This window comes from Lissotriton vulgaris, chromosome 8, assembly GCF_964263255.1.
Source record: "Lissotriton vulgaris chromosome 8, aLisVul1.2, whole genome shotgun sequence".
In the NCBI taxonomy this organism is placed as follows: Eukaryota; Metazoa; Chordata; class Amphibia; order Caudata; family Salamandridae; genus Lissotriton; species Lissotriton vulgaris.
The window spans coordinates 531,713,050-531,730,170 of NC_141696.1; the positions used below are offsets into that span (position 1 = coordinate 531,713,050).

Below are 17,121 nucleotides of genomic sequence, written 5' to 3' on the forward strand. Positions count from 1 at the left end.
ATATATACAACAGTAAAATTAGTTAATTTGTTTGGAACAGTACCCACTTATCAACAATTAAACACAAGGTAACTCTCTCCTTTCACACTTCAGACCTTCATATAGAGCGTATATCAATAAATAGCTGGTGCAATAATATTGGTTCCTTAAAATCAGTATGCAGCATATATGTCTGCCATAGGATGACCTCGGCATTGCTGAAAAAAACAAGGACAGCCTGGTACCTGCTCTTTACTATTCTAAAGAGTGTTTCTTTCAGAAAACAACTTCAGAACTGTACTCTTGCATTTGAATAGTGGTAGTGTGTTGCCCTATAACCCCCAGATTCCACACTGGCACGCCTTAAGAGCATCCAACATGCCACAGCACGTCCCAACCAGGGCCAGAAGAAATATGATCCCATCATGTCACCCCTATTATATATGGAACTCTATTGTCTTCCCTATCCCGCACTATCTTCAAAACGGCTGCATCATTTGCAAAGCCATCACAACCAACATCCCTACTTCTCTTGCAGACTAGCTCACCATCTCTGGTGGTTTTGGCACAGCCAGGACCCCTTCAGACTGCAGATCGAAAAGCGTAAAAAAGGAAAAACAAGGCAGCACACCTTTTCCATCTATGCACTCAAGATCTGGACTCATAACCCTATCCATCAACACTGCCCAAAGTTGCTCAAATTTATGAACACCCTCTTTAAAGCACAATATATCACAATGCAGTACCTGTCCACAACCCAGCTACCTCATATATCACTCATTTACTGTATGCTAGTCTTTGACCTTGTGCAGGGGTTCACTGCCTTGTGGATAGGTTTGCTTTTTAGGGATAATACATACATATTTCCTGCATACATACAGACCATTTCACTATCAAGTATGCATTGCACATGCCCTTTCTCTTTGGCGTTTGTCTAACCTTTATCGGAACTGATAACATCGTTTTTGGGTGCACTGGCCTGTCTTTGGGGATGACATGCGCCTCATTATTAGGCTTGATAGACCTGCTCCCAGGTCTGCCAGGATATTGTTGGAGGCTTGGGGCACAGTTCATCAGAGGGTGGGCCACACCGACTGATATTCAGTGTTGGGAAAATGGTGCTGCGTGGCTCAACAAGGACAGCTGGGGCAGTGTCTTGGGGCCTCTTCGTCGCAGTACTTTCTACTCCAGTTTCAAAAACTAAGTTGTTGGTTGTTTTATTAGTTCAAGAATTATTTCTAACGGTGCAGGTTAGTGTGATGGCTAGTGCATGCTTTGACATGCTGACGGGTTTGAGGACATTCCTCCCATTTATCTCTAAGACTAGCCATATTTCCATACTGTTGAGTCTGCTCTCTGAAATAGACTAATGCAGTCGTCTAGACCTCGGTCTGCCTGTTTAGTAATTGGCAATTCTTCAACTGGTACAGAACTTTGCTGTAAAGAGGACCATTTAGGTCTGGAAATGTGACCATTTTTCAGAGCTTTGAAGGAACTGCATTGGCTGGTGGCCGAACAATGAGTCCATTTCACATTAGGTGAAAGGTACAGTGAGGGAAGTAGTTTGCCTCATCAGTTTATTGGAACAGCAGTGATATGTCCAGCTTCTGCTTCAGGCAGTTAGTGATTGCAGCAGTTTTAAGCAAAGAAGATTGCCTGTGGGGTACTTCCTCAGGAGGTGTAGTCGAGCCTCGTAGGCATGCCCACTAACAGGCAGACCCCTTGTCCCTTACCCAAATAACAAACTCTTAGTCAGTTCTTTACCAACAACAAAGGCTAGTATGGAGATATCGGTCATTTAACTTTAGGATGTGAAGGACCTCCCTTCAGTTCAATAGTGGATTAGCACAGATACCATAAATAGGTGCTATTAAGTACAACCTACGTCAGTTCTTTCAGTCCTTCTTCTTACTAGCAAGCATGCTATTGTTACTAAGAAAGATTCCAGTACATCTGTCCAGCTTTTAAGTGTAGAAGGGCTTTCTCAGTCCACGACCCAAGACACGAAGTGGATATACTCTATTAATGCTCCTACTCCACGCCAGTGAGAGACAGACTATCCCATTACATGGAAGCTTTGAAGAAAATCTTTTTTGAGAGATGGGTGTTGGATGTCATCAGTTTGGCCATATACTGAAGTGTGTAGCTTTAAAACCAGAAAAACATAGCCACTAAAAGACGCTGAAGGTAGAGAGTATCGGAGGTCAAAATGGGGTCGTGAAGGAGAGTGCCCCAAGAGAGGCTTTTTACTCCGCGTCCGATAGCCAAGAATGGTCTGAAGATGAAGAAGTTGGTTCTTCCTATATAGACTCTGAAAGTGACCCAGAATTAGAGCAACCAGCAACAGCGTTAAAGATTTCAGGTGTTACTAAAAAACATGAACCAAGCTGAGATCAGCCTATGGATGGTTCTTTACAGGATGGTTTTGCCTTGGAGTCCGCCCAGATGTCACTCCTAGAGAGAATACATCAAGAGATTATCGCTCATAGGGAGGAAACTCGTAGGGACAACCAAAAAGCCCATACCGCAATGAAAAAAATGCAGGGGTAGTTACAAAATTATCTAAAGTTTGTGCAACTACAGGCGATAGAGTGGCAAATTTAGAAGACAGGATTGTATCTACTGAGACTGAGGTGGCAGCTGCGGTCTCTAAAGTTGGCTCATATGATGTTCAGATGACCGATATCCAGTGGAAATTGGAAGAAATGGAAAATAGACTGCGCAGGAACAACCTTCGCGTGTCGGGAATTCCGGAGGGAAATGAAGGGTCTGACATTAAAGCATATATAATCAAGCTTTACACATAGGCATTCCCCGAGCTTAATGGATGGAATTGGTCCACTGAAGTTCAAAGAGTCCACCGTATCCCTTTTACCCTGAAAAGGAATACTAAGGAGGGGGCCTACCCAAGAGCAGTACTGATCTATATTGGAAACTTTATCTTACGGCAAGCTATATCAGACCTGGCAAAACCAACCGCGAAAAGAAATGTTGAAGGAATATTGTTCTTTGTTAGGCCAGATTTCTGCCACACTACGGTAGAGAGGCGATGGCGGTTGAGAGGGATGATAAAGCCCTGTCAGGATAAGAACTTGCAGGCCTTTCTGCTAAACCCTGCACAGTTGAAGATTATAAATAAGGGCAAGACTTTATTCTTCTCCTCAGATTTAGGTGCAAGAATATTTGGACTCATTGTGACTATTGATTGTTAATGTCTGATATATATGGCAGTTGCTAGTTGAATTTAGCGGCAACAGCATAGGTTTGCGAAATTCTGGATATTCTGGATATTCTGTGTTATTTCTTTTCTCCTTCTTATTTTGGATCTTTTCAATTGTCAATTGTTTAAAAGTGGAGTAGATTTGTTTTGGGCTCACCAATTTGGGTAGATAATTGTATTGAATAATAAGCGCCCTCACTGTAATCACTGCATTCCATCACCAACACAGACAACGTCTGTGTGCCTCACGAAGAGGGGAGAGCAGGGGAGGGTGGGTGGGAGGGTGGTGAAGGCAAAAGGGGAGGAGGGTGGTACGAGGGTTGGGCTTGGGAGGTGATTGGATGGAAAAAGGGAGAAAAAGGGAAGTGGTACAATTCAGGACAAAGATATGATCAGAAGGACAATTACATGGTAAGGGATTTAAGTGTTGTGATACAAATACAAGTACATGACAAGCATTAGAATATGCACCATTAATACGGGAGGCTTGAACGATTGGAGGAAGAGGCAGAGACTGGCTTTTTTAATAAGGCATGAAAGATTAGATATAGTCTGTACACAAGAGACCCATCTCCCATGGTCCAAACCTAACCAACTTTGTATGAGTGGCTTTGAATTAGCTGTTTGTTCTACACAGACGTCCACAATTCGGGGTGTAGCTATATTAATTTGTGGCTCCCTTTTGTAAAGTAAAAAAAGGGAAAGCAGATAGTAATGGAAGATGGGCAGTGGCTGAATTAGATCTGGGCTTTACGCTATGTGTAACGTATGGTTCAAATCAGGATGAGCCCGAGATATTTGATTTCCTAGAAACTGAACTAGTGGGGTGGTCTACCCCGCTGATAATAGCTGGGGATCTTAATATTTCGGCGGACTGGGCCGGTTCTGCACCATATGTGGGCCACAAACCCAAGGTTTTTCAATCTATTCAATCATTATTAGGTTCCCATGGGATGCATGATGTTTGGGGGTCAAAATATCCTTTGGATTATGGATTTACATATTTTTCCTATCCAGCACAAAGATATACGAAGAAGGATTATTTCTTAATCTCATCCTCCGAATTACCCAAAGTAGACATCACTAAACTTCCTAAAGTGATCTCTGACCATAATCCCCTAGTTTTAACGTACAATTTAGGTCAGAGGAAAAGAAAAATTAATTCCTGGTCCTTCGCGACATTAGATTCACAGATCATCTGAAAAAATGGGTGACAATTTTTTGAAGCTAACAGGTATAGCACCTCTAGAAATATGGTTTGGGAAGCCTTTAAGGCGGCGCTGAGGGGCGAAACAATCAGTTGTTCAGCAAGATTGAGGAGGGAAGATAGGAGTAAGATCGAGGCTTTAATGACAGAATTAGTAAAAGCAGAAAAGCAACATATGTAAGATATAGCAATAGGGACAAATATCGCTGTAAGTCTGGAAGCGTTATTGGTAATTAAAGCTGCACTCTAGAAAGAGGTAACTATAAAACCATAGGAGAATACCAGTTGAATAGGGTCAAAAGATATGAGACTGGGGAGCAGGCAGGAAGAGCGCTAGCTCTCTGGATAAGGCAGGAGAAAGCGAGGAATACCATTGTCTGTATTCGAAGAGGATGAGGTCAGGCTTACAGAAAGTAGGGATATTTTAAGAGTATTCGAAAAATTCTGTCAGCAGCTTTATGAGCAGGAAGAACCCAGTAAAAAACCTGGGGAAGGACTACGAGATCGTGGTCCCTTACTAGAGGAGTCAGCTAAAAAAAGAACTTGACGAGGAAATTACACAAGCGGAGGTAACATCAGCATTAAGGGAACTAGCTTCGGGGAAGGCATCAGGTCCCGATGGGATTCCCCTCGAAGTATACAAAGCTATAGAAGCTGAAATTACCCCACTCTTGGTGGATCTGTTTAACGGGGTCATGTGTTCGGGATTAACACCTGGCTCTTGGAAAGAGACAAACATTGCAATTTTTCATAAAAAGGGGAAACCAGTTGAAATGGCCGGATCCTATTGCCCCATATCATTGATCAATTCTGATACAAAGCTCTACTCAAACATTCTGGCAAAGCGGTTGGGCAGGGTCATTGGTGGTCTCGTATCCCCGTGGCAGCATGGGTTTGTCCCCGGCCGGGGCACAACTGACCACACATGTAGGGCAATATCATTGTTTGATGCCCAGGCTGCTGCGGGAGGGGAGATGGCCATGATCCTGCTTGACGCAGAGAAGGCTTTTGATAGTGTGGATTGGAGCTTTCTCTGGGCCATCTTAGCGGCTAGAGGATTTGGTTCCAATATAATAGGAGCCCTTAAAGCTATGTATATAGAGCCGGTAGCTAGGGTGACTGCCATGGGCGAGAAATCAGGGGTGATTCATTTAAAGAGGGGGACCCGTCAGGGGTGTCCCTGTTCCCCTATTCTATTCGCTATGTATATTGACCCCCTCATCCAGGGTATCCTTGGCAGCCCAGAGATAACTCCAGTAATCTGCAATGGTTCGTCAAATAAAATACTGGCTTATGCGGACGACCTTGCGGTTATAACAAACAATCTGCAACAAACCTTCCCTGTCTTGATTCAGATGGCTAAATTGTTTGGGGAGGAGTCAGGATACCTACTAAATGAATCAAAAACACAAGTCATTTGCACCCAAAATATTATCGAAACTGATCATAGATTTGTCGATTCTGCCATGTATTTAGAGGTCAAAATTAATGCTAATGTGGGAAAAATTGTTAATGAGAACTACTTGCCGCTTATTAAGAATATCAAGAGGGAATTAAAAAGAATCGATGTATTACATCTCTCGCTAGTAGGTAGGGTGAATGCAGTAAAAATGTCGATGTTCCCTAGAGTACTGTACCTATTCCGCGCCATTCCACTATTAATAGATGACAAGGTTATGAAACACCTTGAATCCATGTTTATTAGATTTGTTTGGCAATACTGAAGGGTAAGGCGCTCTACAAACTTAATATCGCTACCTAGAGAAAGGGGCGGGATGGCACTTCCGAATTTAAGATTATACCACTGGGCCTGTCTTTTATCTCAAATGAGCACCCTATTTTATTCTGAATCTTTATCTGAAACAGTATCTGGGTCTGTAGATGAGCAGTCTCCTCCTCAAATTTACAAGATTTTATTGGGCGATAAGGCGACAGACCTATTTCAGTGTGAATTATAGCGAAGCTTCTATAAAAAAACGAGTTTGAAGTCACTGTATGGGGCATGGCAGGCATGGAAAGCCATCATGAAAATGTTTAATATCCCGAAAGTAAACTCCTATGTACAACTGTATAATTCGTCTCTTTCCCCATCTAAAAAACTATAGTAACTTGCTGATTTGGAAAAGGATGGGAATTGGATCTTTGGCAGATATTTTGGAAGGAGGTGAAATCCGAGGGTTTGAAATATTGCAGGAAAGATTCGGCATTCCAGCCAATCATTGGCTAGTATACGGCCAAGTCACCTGCACGATTAGGTCAGTAAGGCCACGGATTTCAGTGACAACAGACTTCCCTATGATTAAGATACTAAACAGAGGCTATAGGAAGATCAAGATTATATGCAATTGTATATCGGAGCGAATTCAGGATGATATTGAGGTTGAGTCAAATTGGGCTTTAAAACTGGGAGATGTCGATTTAGATCTTGCTCTCTCTTTGAATAAAAAGATATTCAAATCTTCGCGCGCAACATTATAAGACCATTTTTAATTTATCACACACCAGCGAAGATATATGACTGGGGTATAAGTGAAAATGATAACTTTCCCAGATGTAACGAAAATCAGGCTGACATCATACATATGTTTTCTTCTTGTAAACTGTTAGATATTGTTAAAAATGAGATAATGAAATTTCTGGAGGGGCTGCTAGGTCATTCCATCGACCTATCCCCACCTTAATGCTCTTTGGTATAGATTCTAAGCTGGGTCTGAGGGAAGACGATAGAGGTCTAGTGTTTTTATCTGTTGCGGTACTTCGAATTTTAACCTCCGCTGCATGGAAGGATTTGAATCCCCAATCCTTCCTGATGTGGCTCTCCAACTGTTGGGAATCCATAATATAGAATCATGCCTCTATGAATATAGAGGCAAAAGGGAGCGTTTGAAGGGTGTGCGCCTATGGGCTCCTGTAACAAACTGGAGAGCTGATAGAAGTGGTTAAAAGGCACGCTCTTTTAAGTACCCGAAATTGTTTTTCCCTCTTGTAAATTATTTCCCTCCTGCTATTAGGTTTAACTGAAAAAATGTTTGTAAATATATCAATTGTATGACTTATGCTTTTTATCATGTATGTATTAACTTATGGATTTGTCCTTAGATGTACCATTTTTCCCAATAAAAATAAAAAAAAAATTAAAAAAGTAGAGTATCTCCTTCCCCTAAAGGGAAAAATAGAGAAGCCTTGTAGAGGACATTTTCTGAGACAGACTATTCTGATTTTTCTTCATTTATACTAGCCTTTTGTATTTGCTGTTGTGTTTTTATTTTTTGCAAATATTGTAAAGATTTTAATTAATCACACGATAAAATGATGATGAGAAGCCTTGTAGAGCCAAAAAACGAATGTTCCGATTCCAGTGGCCATCATTGGTCCAAGACCGCTCAACAAGTGCTTTAGAAAGCAGTTGTTTCCAGCGGTGACAGTCAAGGTTATCTTCTTACAACAAGGCAAATATGTTGTCTTCATTTTCAGGATGCAATATTTTGCATACCCTTCCATCCAAAAATTTAAAAATGGCTTTCTTTTGTGATAAGTGGCCAGCACTACCAATGTTTTGTAAACTATTTGGTCAAAAATAGTCCCCAAAAAATGTTTTCACTGCATGGTGGTGTGGCGGTGCGCTTACTAGCTACTGAAGGCGCAGTTGTTAAGGGGAGTGCAAGGTACTTGACTGGCCTCTTTAAATTTGTTGCAGCAATTGTACCTTTCTTGAAACCAGGCTAGATGGTAGGTGTACGGGTTCTTTTCATCATACACAAGTCCAAGGAGCACCATTCAAAAGAGAACACATTGAAGCAGAGTCTTGCGATCTCCATTAGAGAAAAGCTGTTGTGCACAGTGAGGAATTGCTAGAGTGACATATTGGCATTATCCTTGTCCGTACCGCTTACATTAACTGCATTATTGCCATCTCACAAGGGCTGTACAGAAACAATCACACTTCCATGGATCTGCCGTGGTCGGCTTTATCCACTGCATGCCTGTTCAGTCTAATGTTGCTTTATAGTATTTTTGTATGAACGTAGACTGAAGCTTCTTGGCACTAGTTGGACCCAGCAGTGAAAGATATGAGGAGATTAAGAAAATTTAGATTTTTCACAGCCTGCTGGGCAGAAAATCTGGATTTTATTAAGGACACGGAGGCTAATATTATGCAAATCTCCTTTATTACCACAGCTCAGCAGCAATAATGGAATAGAACTTTGTGAACATTCTAAAGAGAAGACTAGTCCCTCTCTGATCAGGCATTTTCCTTCTTGTCAGGCTGCGAAGAAAGATGATCAATGTGAAGAAAAGATTAAGGAACAGGATTCCAACGAATAAACTTTCAGGATTCCAACGAATAAACTTTCAGGATTCCAACAAATAAACTTTCAGCATCAGAATTCCAACGAATAAAATCTCAGCTTCTGAACCAGTAGATTTTAATCTGAAAGAAGAAGAATACATTACCGAGATATTGTTCAAACAAAAAGGGTGGGTTACAAATCATATTAAAAAGTAGAGGCGGGATAATATTAGCCTCCGTGTCCTTGATAAAATCCAGATTTTCTGCCCAGCAGGCTGTGAAAAATCTAAATTTTATGGCACGACACGGAGGCCATATTATGCAAGTTCAAAGTGCATTAAGAACATTATCAATCACATTAGAGATTGGTCTAAAGTAGCAAGATCTAAACATAGTATCATTAGACCAGTCTGCCGCCTTAAGAATTTCTTGTAAACCACCACCAAGAAAATAGGCTTTAGAAGCAGAAGCGCCCCTAAGGGAATGCGCTCCAAAAATAGAGGTGTTCACACCACTTTTTCACATAACTCCTTTCACCCATCTGGCTAGAGTTGGAGAAGAAACTCCTTTATGGGGAGATCTAAAGGAGATCAATAACTGAGTTTCATTTGATCTTAGACTAGCAGTCTTCCTCTCATACTCTTTCAGACATTTAACCACGCAAAGTCTTTCATTCTGAGGAAAGAAGGGGTAGAAAATAGAGTAAGATAAAGTTTTAGTTCTTCTCTTAAGATAGAAACATACACCCTCTGGTTGAAAGGATCTGCTAGAAATATCTAGAACTTTGACATCGGAGGTTCTTCTGAAAGATACCAGACATAATAAAACAGTAAGTTTGAAAGAGATACGTTTCAAAGAAAGGGAAGAGTTCTCCCCCCAGGATGATAAGGTCCGGAGTACCAGTGTTACGTCCCAATGGGCGGTATATTTAGCGGTTGGAGGGTTAATGACTCTCATGCTTCTCATGATTTTTTTAGTGAGTAAATTCTGTCCAACGGAGAGACCATCAATGAGGGAATGGCCTGCAGAAATTGCAGATCTATAGACATTAACGGTTCTATAAGAGAGTCTTGAAGTAAGAAGTTCAGAAAGGTAGTTGATAACATGAACTAGATCAACTGAAACGGGATCGTGACTTCGTTGAAGACACCAGCGAACCCATTTGCTCCATGCCAGTCGATATGCCTTTCTTGTACCTTGAGCCCACGACACAGAAATGAGTCTGAAAGCATTTGGCGAAAGCCCAGGGATTTGCCATTGTCTCCTGAAATCCTCCAGGCCGTCAGAGTTAGAAGACCCTGATCCACGAGGGGATGGACGTCTCCCTCTGGACCCAAGAGCATTTCCCTGAAAGGGGGTATTAGAATTGGAAAGTCTATGCTCATTTCCAGAATGACTGGAAACCAGGCTTGGGACCTCCAAAGAGGAGCTATTACAGTTATGATGTCGTGGTAGCGTCGAGCATGAAGGAGAAGCCGAGGGAGTAATGCAAACGGCGGGAAGGCATAAGGTCTCAGACCTCTCCAATCTTGTAGGAAGGTATCTACATTCTGAGATTGAGGGTCCGGTCTCCAACTGAAGAATTCCTTCAGTTGTGTATTTAGGCGATCTGCAAAAAGGTCTGTCTTGTATGGACCCCATATTGATTGAATGGCCAGAAAGATCTGTCTGTCTAATCTCCAGTTGCTTGAATCTCTGAAATTCCTGGAGTACCAGTCTGCGATACCGTTGCTCAGGCCCGGAATATGTTCCGCTATAACCGAAATACCTTTGTTCAAGCAATTATCCCAAAAACTCTTGGCAAGGTCCGTTAGGCCCTTGGAATGTGGACCGCCCAGTTTGTTGACATAGCGGACTGCCGAAACATTGTCCATGCGTAATGTCACACAGCATTTCGCTGTTTTGGGTGTAAAACAGCGAATTGCAAATGAACCTGCCAGTAATTCTAAGCAGTTGATATGCAATCTCTTCTCTTGAGTGGTCCAACGACCGCCTGTGGAGTATTTCCCACATCTCGCTCCCCATCCTTCCAAGCTCGCATCTGATTATATTATCAGATCCGGTTGTTCCCTGAAGATGGCTCTGCCATTCCATGCTTCCGCATTCCTGAGCCACCAAAGCAGTTCCGTCTTTGATTCCTGATTCAAAGAAATCATATGGGAATATGAGTGGTTCGATCTTAGGGCGCTCGCCTTTAGTCTTTGGAGTGCCCGATAATGGAGGGGTCCCGGGAAGATAGCTTGAATTGTCGAAGAAAGGAGGCCAACGATTCTCGCTAGTACTCTCAGAGGGAAGGTCTTTTTCGTGAGAGCCTTCCTCAACTCCTTCCTCACCTTCTTGACTTTCTTTGAGGGTAATTTTAGTTCCGCTTTGAGAGTGTCTACCGTAAAACCTAGGAATTGTGTTTGTTCGGGAGTAGTACAAGATTTCTTGGTATTTATGATGAAACCCAGATGTTCCAGAACCTGAATTGCAAGGTTTGTGTGGAGAGATGCAGTCTCTTTCGACTGGGCCATTATAAGGATGTCGTCTAGGTATATGATCAGTCTCACCCCTCTCGCCCTGAGCCAGGCGGTTACGGGGCGTAACACCTTGGTGAAACACCAGGGGGCGGACGACAGACCGAATGGGAGACTGCAGAATTGGTAAAGTTTTCCTAACCAAGTGAATTGGAGGAATTTCTGGTGGGGTTCCCAGATGGGAATTGTTAAGTAGGCGTCTTTCAGGTCTAACCTCGTGAGCCAGTCCCCTTTCCTCAAAATATCCCTTAGGAGGTGAATACCCTCCATTTTGAAATGTTGGTAAACTACCCAACGATTTAAATCTTTTAGGTTTATTACGGGCCTCTGTTCCTTGTTCTTCTTTTCCACTAGAAAAACATTGCTGAGGAAACCTTGTGTTTGCGTCTCGACTATTGCCCCTTTTTGTAACAGTTCTTGTACTTCTTTGGAGACTAAGTCTCGATCTTTGAGAGAGAAAGTGATCTCGCGAGGGCGACTTGTTTGAAAGGGAGTACCCAGAAAGTCTATTTTGTAACCCTTTACTGTATCTAAAACCCAATTGTCTTGTGTTACTAAGTTCCAATTCCCAGCGAATTGGCGTAGTCTCCCTCCCACCTTTTGGAGGGATATCTGAATGGTCTTTCAAGGTTCCTACCTGAGGAAAAGGAACGTTGTCTCCGCTCGCCCCTGAAGGTGCGTCCTCGGTTCCTCTGTCTCTGCGGGAAGAATTGGGATCCATAGTTGTTGGAGCCATAGTTGCTGGAGAATCTCCCTCCACGGGTGTTAAAGGGTCTAGAAGATTGAGTTCCGCGGTCGGGGAAACGACCCCGTATTCTCCCGGCCCTGGCAAAAACTCTATAGTTGAATACTTTTTTGATATCCTTCTGTGATTTTTGAATCGCGCTGAACGCGTTCACATATTTAGCCATTTCTTTAATGAAGTCCTCGCCAAAGAGGAGACCTTATGAGTCGGGACCTCCGTCTTTTTTGGCTAGTTCAATGAGTTTAGGATCTATTTTAAGTAGGACTCCTTTTCTCCTTTCGGTGGAGATGGCAGTATTAGCATTGCCAACAAGGCATATTGCTCTTTGCACCCATTCTCGTAGTTCTTTGATATCAATTTGGTTATTTCCTACGTATGCAGATTCTGTCATCTCGAATATTTTGGTAAGAGGTCCTATTACATCAAGGAGGCGATCTTGACAAGATTTAAGCCCTTTATCCAGACCTTTCCTAGGATCTCTATTGTTTTTGGCTATAAAAGCCACGACCTTAGGGTCTAACTCTGGGGTCATTGCGATTTTATTTGGTAGGGATGGGCGTGGGCATTCTGATCTGAGTCTAGACCTCACTTCTTGGGGTATTTCTCTTCTGAGCCAGAATGAAAGATAGTCAACGATATGTTGCGAGGGGGTCCATTCTGGAGAGAGTGGGTGCTTAATTAGGAGGGGATCAAACATTTCTTCCCCGAATGGGTCTAGAGGTGTACTGTTACAGGCCGAGGCCTTGGAAGCCCCTTCTAAGCTTCCACTTCGTCTAGCATTCTCATCCTCCACATCTGTATTAAACCCTGATGAGCACGATAGCTCAATCTCTTCCTCGCAGCTTTCGTCGCTGTCGATGTGGATAGGAGGTTCTGGGCCTATACCATGCCCATCTGGGGTGCCCGAGGCACCAATCTGGTCAGCGCCCCTAGGGCCTGTAGAGAGAGAGCTCTTCAGCTTATTTGCGCCCTTTTTGGACTGAGTCGGGGATAATAGCCCTTTTTTTTATTACCTTTAGATACTCCATTAGATTTACTGGTCGAGGGTGCAGAGGGTAGATTGGAAAGAGAGTCCAATTTTTTATTTATAGCGTCGTCAATTGAGCCTAGGGCTTTCTCTAGAGCCTTATTGACTAGTTCCTCTAGCTTTTGGTCGAGAGATGGCGATGAAGACATTTTAAATTATTATGCCTTTGATAATAAGTAGTAGTAAGTAAGTATGGTTTTCCCTCCTTTTTTTTTTTATGGCTTTAAGCAATACGAAGGAAAAGGAAAGCTAATTAATCGGAAAAGTTTCCGATTTAAAAACGTGAAGTCCAGGATAAGTAAGCAGTTGATTCTGAGGAAAAAACGATCGTTTGCGTGTTTGACACGAAGGAAAGGGTTGTGAGGTAAAATGGTTGTTGCGCAGCGTGCGTGCGTGTTGTCCGCTAGGGTTCTTTTCTCTAAGGCGTGGGGAAGGCCGGATGAAGGAGACGCAGCCACCGGGAGCAAGGTGAGAGTAGCGCGAGCAGCGCTGACCGGTGGGAGATGTAACGCAGTCACGAGCAAGGTGAGAGTAGCTTACATTAACTGCATTATTGCCATCTCACAAGGGCTGTACAGAAACAATCACACTTCCATGGATCTGCCGTGGTCTGCTTTATCCACGGCATGCCTGTTCAGTCTAATGTTGCTTTATAGTATTTTTGTATGAACGTAGACTGAAGCTTCTTGGCACTAGTTGGACCCAGCAGTGAAAGATATGAGGAGATTAAGGAAAATTAAAAACAGTTTCAACGATAATTGTTACAGAGCCTTTTTAAATAGATCCAGAGAGAGTTGAGTATGAAATTCTGTTGGAAGTAAATTCTGTTCTTTTGGTACTTGCAAAACCCTATTCACCCAAAGAAGCGGTGTGGGCCTTGAGATCCCTAAGAGGACCGACTTGCTCCTCTGTTGCTTCTTGAGGCACTGTTGAGATCAATTACCATTGTTGCAAACCCAGCTAAGGACCGAAACTTGTGCCCTGCATCGGATAATAGCCAAGGTCACATGAGCCACAATTTCCCTGCCAACTCCACTCACACAAAAGCACAGTTTCCTGATGGCAGCGGCACAAGGAGTGCATTCCACAACTCCTCGCAAACTACAAGAACCCCTCCCCAAAGAGGCAACGCTCCTAAGCACCATTTCAACCAGCAGCAAATTAATGTACAGGCATGCGTTCTATACCTAGTTTGTCTTCTCTCTGTTGCAGCATGTCGTGAAATGTCACACCACCCTGGTCAATCCAGCACAACACCAAAATGCTTTACACCTTGACCACTCAGAAAATCAGAATTCTTCCAACAAAGCACTGTGCAATTTGCAGTTTGCTACTAGTATGCCGGTACTCTGTGGCACTTTCTCAGATGTATGACATGCTATAGCAATGCAATTAAAGTAAATTAGATACAAAGCATAATAGCTTTATCGCAGCAAAACAAATGGATAAAGAACTACTTGTGTCATTATTGGCACTGATGATTGTTGGACAAGCCACGGAATGATGTCAAAGACAGTCTAAGTCACTTATTAAAGTGAATTTGTTTAGAAATAGTGTGATCGAACTTCACTTGCTTGTGATACTTATTAGTTCAAGAATTTTTATTTGATAAAAACTGAAAAAGGAGCAAAAGTTCAGAAATACTTGCGATACAAGCAATGCAAGATACACATGAAGATACAGTTGATTTGTGATACTTTTACATAAACTTTATTTCTTCATTCTAGTGATTGTGATCTCAGACCATTGGTGTTAATTGTGCGGTTATTGCATATTGGCCAATTATTAGACCTTACAATGTTTGCATGTTCATATAGAAGGTTTTGCTGCCATGAAAAAGTTGCTTATTTCACATGACACTTCTCTTGTCCTAGAGCCTTTATTTATTAGGTCTCGCTTAGACAGCGCATGCGCTGTCGCAAGACCTATAGTAAACACAATAATCAGGCTATTTTCTCCTGTCGCTTGCCATTGGTTGATTCTGGCATTGCTCTTCGTATCTCGCTTACTGTTGGCTGTTGATCGGATACGTCACTTCTGTTTTTGTACGAAGCAGCACCGACCAACCACAGTTTCCCTACACTGTGAGGGTTTATATATTATTTTGGGGACTACTTCTTTTTAGGTCGAGCATCTCACACACACATGCATACATAATCAGCACGGCGCCCTTTTACAAGCGCCGCACTGTTAATGGTTTCATTCTTTCAACCACCATACTAGAGTGCTTCATCTGAGCCATGCACTGCACTCACTATATTGGGATTGCCACGCGCCTGACTGTGGGGCCCAAGCACTCCTGTTTCCTCAACCATTTACACAGCTCGTGTTTTCCCCGATTCGTGTGCCCTAAGGCACATCAAAGCTGAAGGAGGCCAGAGGGTATCCCCACCCGGGTGACTTTACAGCATAAGCTGCCAGCCCTTCTCACTTGACACTGCTTACGAGTCTGCCACCGACATTGTTTAAGCCTCCTCCCATGTTAAATGCATCTTTTACAAAAACGAGCTGCTTCGAGCACTTTATTGCCACGTGCTTCTTGGCAGACGTCACAGACATATTTGTCAGCTGCCTGACGATACATCAACCCGGGCCTGTGTTCAGCAGAGCCTTCGGTGTGCGCATGCGAGCCCCACTGTGTCTTGTGCATTTCATGCTCTCGCTTTTCTCCATTGACGAGGAAAATGTGTTTATATTGAAATAAACCATGCCTGCCAGACTACTTCATACGGAAAGCAATAGAGAACCTGAACTGGAGAACAGAGGCCTTGGTTAAAGGCCAAAGAGGCCCACAAACTATGATGTATACAAACGAGTGGGCCTCTTCCTTGACAGGAAGTGGGACCAAAATATACACAATTGTTCTTATAATACAACCCAATTAATTAGTAAATTAATTTACTGCAATTGTGCTTCAGGAAAGAAGTGGTCTTTTGAAAAACTAACCTAGTCGGTTCACATCCTCCATGGCCTTACTACAGAAAATCTTAATTGGTGAAAGTTAACAATTATTTAAAAAAAGTTAATTTGAGGCAAATTGGCCAGCACAGCTGTTACAGCTTCTATAATACACAGTGGAGACATTTTGCTGCATTTCGTGCTACAGAAAAGAATTTGCAGCAGGACAAACATGAAGTAAATAAACTGTGGACACACAAGCAAAACACATTTAGTACTTATTAATCATATCGCACGTATGACAAGTTCTCTGTTGGGCAACAGCCCAAAAGTAAAAGATTCATTGCAAGGAAAATATGCTCACCTTGGGTCACTCGGCCCGCCGAACAAGGCTACATTACAGAAGACACATTATTGCAGTGCTTAATAAACAAGCATCACAAAGGTGCAGCAAGCGAAAGAGAATTTAATAAGACAAATATTAGCAAACTCAATCAAAGAAAAGCAAAGGATCAAAAGTTCTGTAGTAGGGGATCTCTGTGTATAGTCATAATCTAGTGAATAGTCCCGCCCATTTGCGTGGACCCCGAAGCAATCAAAAATCTTACATTGTCAAGAAATGCAGAACTGCAAAGACACTTGAGAGCATTTAAAGACAGATAATGCAGCCTATATCCACAGGCTACACTGTCCAGTACTTCAACTAGAAATTCCACCAAAACAACCACACAAACAGTACAGTTTGCCCAGTTTCCTCACAGTGAAAGCTTGCCTCTACCAGCAAAAAGAACTGAAAGTAAAAGGGACCTGCTGTGCATTCTGGGATACTGAGTGTTCTGGAAAGTTTTCTTAAATGTACAGTATCCTATTTGAGCCACATAATGGCAGCCTATGGGGCTTGTCTGTCCATACCTTCCTCTCTATCATTCCAGAGGCTTTTGCTGGTAGAGGTAAGCTTTCTCTGTGAGGGCAAACTGTGCTGTTTGTGTGGTTGTTTTGGTGGAATTTCTAGTTGAAGTACTGGACAGTGTAGCCTGTGGATATAGGCTGGATTATCTGTCTTTAAATTCTCTCTTAAGTGTCTTTGCAGTTCTGCATTTTTTGACAATTTAAGAGATTATTTTTGATTTGCTCCGGGGTCCACGCACATGGGCGGGACTATTCACTAGATTATGACTATAACAGAGATACCCCTACTACAGAACTGGAGTTATAGGACAGAAACTACTCCTTAT

General features: G+C 42.5%; 1 protein-coding gene across 1 annotated transcript in view; it reads left to right on the forward strand.

Moving 5' to 3' along the window:
• TUBGCP3 (tubulin gamma complex component 3) overlaps positions 1 to 17,121 on the forward strand; it is a 418,028-nt gene that overhangs the window by 358,942 nt on the left and 41,965 nt on the right. The window lies entirely within an intron of this gene.